This window comes from Microtus ochrogaster, linkage group LG3, assembly GCF_000317375.1.
Source record: "Microtus ochrogaster isolate Prairie Vole_2 linkage group LG3, MicOch1.0, whole genome shotgun sequence".
NCBI lineage: Eukaryota > Metazoa > Chordata > Mammalia > Rodentia > Cricetidae > Microtus > Microtus ochrogaster.
The window spans coordinates 46,101,865-46,107,172 of NC_022029.1; the positions used below are offsets into that span (position 1 = coordinate 46,101,865).

The window sequence follows — 5,308 nt, forward strand, 5'->3', positions numbered from 1 at the left end:
GTGTGTGAGGAGGACCACAGGGAGCACACCCAGTGATGCTGGATTGCCCTGGGTGTGTGAGGAGGACCACAGGGAGCACACCAGCGATGCTGGATTGCCCTGGGTGTGTGTGTGTGAGGAGGACCACAGGGAGCACACTAGCGATGCTGGATTGCCCTGGGTGTGTGTGTGTGTGTGTGTAGAGGACCACAGGGAGCACACCAGCGATGCTGGATTGCCCTGGGTGTGTGTGTGTGAGGAGGATCACAGGGAGCACACCAGCGATGCTGGAGGCCTGCTTTCAGAGTAAGAGAAGAAAGGGTCGGGGAGAGGAGAGCTAGAGAAATGGCTCAGTGACCGAAAGCAGAGAATCTGAGTTCAAGTCCAGAACCCACACCAGGCCTGTAACTCCAGTTGCAGGGGGATGCCTCTGGCCTCTTCGGTCACATGCATACATACGTACACATATTCACACACTCATACACACTCACACAGAGACACACATAAACACACACACATAATTAAAAATCCTTGAGAAAGAAGAGAATGATTAGAAACAACTAATAATGAGAACAGAGTCAACCTTTGAAATGGAGCCCACAGTTAAGTTTCATTGTATTAACATTACTTATTTACTTTGTTTGTTTGTTTGTTTGTTTGTTTGTTTTTTGAGACAGGGTTTCTCTCTGTTGTTTTGAAGACTGTCCTGGAACTCACTCTGTAGACCAGGTTGGCCTCGAACTCACAGAGATCTGCCTGCCTCTGACTCCCAAGTGCTGGGATTAAAGGCATGCGCCTCCAGCACCCGGCAATTTATTTACTTTTATTTTGTTTGATGCGTATGGGTGTTTTGCCTGCATGAATGTCTGTACCTCTTCTGTGCCTGCTGCCCACAGGGGCTAGAAAGAGGGCAATGGATTCTCTGGAACTGGAGTTCCCGACAGTTGTGAGCCACCATGTGGGTCCTGGGAATCAAACCTGGGTCCTCTGCAAGAGCAGTAAATGTTCTCAATGAGACCCATCTTTCCAGCCCCTCTAACTATTAACTTTTCAGTTAGAGTTTCATGGAGCCCAGACTGGCTAGTGGCTCACGAACTTGTTATGCCACCAAAGATGACCTTAACCTTCTTCCCTTCCTGCCGCTGCCTCCTGAGTGTTTGCATTCCAGGAGTATACCACTATGCCTGGTATATGTGGTCCAGAAAATGGAGCCTAGGATTTTGTCCATTCTAAGCAAAAATTCTATCAACCGAGCTACATCTCCAGCCCCAGGTTTTTAATATTTAGTATTTTAATATTAAATGTCTTTACTGTTGAAGAGAAAAGTTACGATGTTAGTCATTGATAAGAGATCCTAACCAGATGTTTGGGATCTGCTGAACATATTAACTGTCATTCTGGTCCCTTGGAGGTGTGGATTACTAGAGTTAGGTCCCAGCCCTGGGCTATCAGACACAACCTGTTTATAGCGTAGGGATTGATCTTGGAAGTAGGCCTGGGGCAGGAGAGAGAGTGGATGGGAGTCCTAGTTATAGACTCCCGTTCCCAGCCCCTCCCGCCAGCAGGCCGCCCAGAATAACCAGGCAGCTTCATTGGGTCAGACTGCCAGTTCCTGCAGACTGGCCGCTCTGCCTGCTTGGCCCTGCTCTTCTGTCCTATTCCCAGAGCCTGAGTTTCCAAAGACTCTCTGTGGCCCCGGCATGTCCCCAACATGAATCCCAAGACAATAGACAACAGACAGGATAAAAAGAGTGCTTGGGAAGATTCAGATTTCTGGGGTTGCTAATCGAATGACCTTAGGTACCAAGGGTTCTTGACCTTTCTAAGCCTGTCTTCCTGTTTCATCCACACCATAGGAGCATTTTAGAAAATTCAAGAGACGGGCTGGAGAGATGGCTCAGAGGTTAAAAGAACTGACTGCTGTTCCGGAGGTCCTGAGTTCAATTCCCAGCAACCACATGAAGGCTCACACCCATCTATAATGAGAACATTATATACCTAACAAATAAATTATATAAAAAAAGAAAGTTCAAGAGATGTGCAGTACCTTGTCACTGATAGTTGATTTCCTAGCTCTCTCTCTTTTTTCTCTGTGGTGTGACGATGCATTGCCAGCAGCCTGCTGTGCAAGGCTGGCATTAAAGCTGCCTCTGCTTCCTTAGCCTCTGGGAACAAAATGAAATGGGGCTTTTAAAGCCTTCTTGTTCCTCGTTTCCATTTGTAAAGAGGCCCAATTGGGACCACTAAGTGGGGTCCAGCACTTTTTAGTATGTATAATAAACTAAATTTCAGGACTGTAACTTCTCAGAGTTGGAGAGATGGTTGTCTCAGTAGCAGCTGTGAGGACCCGAGTTCAGATCCGCAGCACCCATGTAAAAAACCAGGCATGGTGGCACATGCTTGCAATCCCAGCACCGGAGAGACAGAGATAGGTTCCTGAGGGTTTGAAGCGCAGCAAGTCTAGCCTAGTCCAGAGCTCGACAAACTCTAGGTTCAGAGCCTGCCTCAAAAAAAAAAAAAAAAAAAAAAAAAAGATGGAAGGTGTCGTTTCATTGCTGCAGTGAAACACTCTGACCCATGGCAAGAAGGGAGGAAAAGGTTTATTTCAGCCCTTCCTTCCAGGTAACAATCCATCACTGATGGAAGTTAGAGCAGAAACGCAAATAGGAGGAGCCTGGAGACAGGACCTGATGCAGAGGCCACGGAGGAGTGCAGCTTACTGGCTTCTCCCCGTGGCCTGTTCAACCTGCTTTTTCATAGAACCCAGTAGTGGCCACACTCACAATCCTTTTGGCCCACTCCTGTCAATCACTGATGAAGAAAACGCCCTACAGACTTGCCTACAGCCCCATCTTATTGAAGCGTTTGTCTCAATTGCGGTTCTCTCTTTAGTGACTCCAGCTTGTGTCAAGTTGACAAAACTAACCAGGACAGAGAGGAACCGAAAAAGACACTCAGTGTCCACCTCTGGTCTCCACACCTCTGCAGTGTACAAATATGCACTTGCACCCCCACACACATGCTTGCGCACACACAAACACACACGCTCCACTAAAAATGTAACTTCTCATTCCTTGCCTATAGAATGCAAATTCGCTTGGGGGTTTCTGTACAGCTAGTTTCACGCAGGGACAGAATGTGCTGTCTGGGAGTTACCATGGCTCCTTCCTGTCTTCTTCCTTCCAATGTGACCTATTGAATTTTTCATTGCTCATTTGATTTGTGTCTTTACTTGAATTAGCAGATGGAATGAATTCACAGCCCTGTGTTAGTCCTTGCAATGCTTTGTGCTGAGTGCTTGTCTGGTTGAATCCCAGCAGTTCTGAGGGGATGACATTGTTAGAGGCCAGGGACAGCGAGCTCCTTCCCAGGGAGACCCAGATGGAAGGGGATGAGACAGTGTTCAAACCCAGGTCTTAACGTCACTCCCAAACCTGTGCCCTCTGTTCTTTAAATCGGACACCACTTTCTTGTCTTCTCTGTCTGCTCTCGTTTGTTTTGAGTGTTTACAATATTAGGTTATATTCGTCAAGCTGCTGAGGGAAGAACTCTGCTGTTATGCACACAGTAGTCATGGCTGTAATCTAGGCACTGTGGAAACTGAGGCAGGATGAGCAAGATTACAGGAAGATGAGAGTTTGCAGCCAGCTCAAGCTACATAGCAAGACCCTGTATCACAAAAACAAAACAGGCTGAGTGTGGTTGCCCATGCCTGTGATCCTAGAATTTGGAAGGTAGAGGCAGGAAGATGAAGAGCTGAAGGCCAGCCATCGTGATATAGGACTGTCTCAAAAAATAGGATAATAATAAAATGAAAAGTTAAGGATATATCAGCTGGTAGACCACTGCCTATCAGGCATGAAGCCCTGGGTTTGATCCCTAGCACCACATAGTGACATGAATTACCACACACCTATAACCTCTGCACTGGGAAGGCAGAAGCACAAGGATCCAAAGTTCAAGGTCATTCTCTGTTATGTAATGAGTTTCAGGTCACCCTGCCCTAGGTGAGATTCAGTCTCAATAAAGCAAAACAAAACAGAGATGGGTCAAGTGGCACATTACAAAAAATGTTCTTTTTTTTCTCTTATTCTTTTTCCAGTCAGGGTTTCTCTTTGTAGCCCCGGTTGTCCTGGAACTCGCTCTGTAGACCAGGCTGGCCTCAAACTCAGACATCCACCTGCTTCTGCCTCCCTAGTGTTGGTATGAAAGGCGTGTGCACCACTGCCTGACTTTTATTTATTTACTTAACATGTATGAATGTCTTTCTTGCACGTATTTATGTGCACTGTGTTCCTGCCTGGTGTCCTTGGAAGCCAGAAGGGGGTAATCTGATCCTGTGCAGCTGGAATTAGACAGCTGTCACCTGCCATATGAGTGTGCTAAAAACCCAGTCTGGGTCCTCTGCAAGAGTGTAAGTGCCCCCGTGGAGCCATCTGACCAGCCCTACCTTTTTTGGCTGATTTATTTATTTATTTGTTTGCTTATTATTTTTTTTGAAACAGAGTCTTACTGTGTAGCCCTGGTTAGCCTGGGAAAGTTAAGCCAGGCTGACCTCAAACTCACAGAGCTCTGCCTGCTTCTGTCTCTTCCAGTGCTGGGATTACGCGCGCACTATCACACCCAGCTAGCTTATTTTTCAATCTTTGTTTCTGTGTATATTAGTTTTTTCCCTACATGTATGCCTGTGCACTGAATGTGCAGTGGCCAGAAGAAAGTGTCAGCTCCCTTAGAAATGGAGTTACGGGTGATTGTGAGCTGCCATGTGGGCGCTGGGAACTGAGCCTGAGTCCTCTGACAGAGTAGTCAGTGCTCTTAACCAGAGCCAGCCCTTACCTTACCTTTTTGAGACAGGTTCTATTTCCAAACCTGGGGCTCCCCAGCTAAACTAGACTAACTGGTGAGCATTCTCCAGAAACCTTTCCAGCTCCTGCCTCCCCAACCCTGGAACCACAGACTTTTATCACCCTGTGTAGCTTTTTGTTTTTGTTTTTGGAGACAGGGTCTCTCTGTGTAACAATCCAAACTGTCCTGGAACTTACTCTATAGACCAAGCTGGCCTTGAACTCACAGAGATCCACCTCCTCTGCCTCCCGAGTCCTGGGATTAAAGGCGTGCGCCACCACCACTGCCCAGCCCCTGTGTAGCTTTTTACGTGGGTGCTATCTCAAGACAGAAGATAAATGCTGCTAGTCTCCATTTCTCCACTCCTGCGTGTCTGTGTGTTCTGTTTTCATTGTACAGGGAATTAAACATAAGGCCTTAGACATGGCAAGCAAGTATTCTACCATTGGCTACATCCATGGCTCCTGTCCTACCTTTTTTTTTT

General features: G+C 46.9%; 1 protein-coding gene across 1 annotated transcript in view; it reads left to right on the forward strand.

Moving 5' to 3' along the window:
- The window catches only part of Kif3c (kinesin family member 3C), a 40,410-nt gene that overhangs the window by 32,119 nt on the left and 2,983 nt on the right, over positions 1 to 5,308 (forward strand). The gene's annotated exons all lie outside the window — the stretch shown is intronic.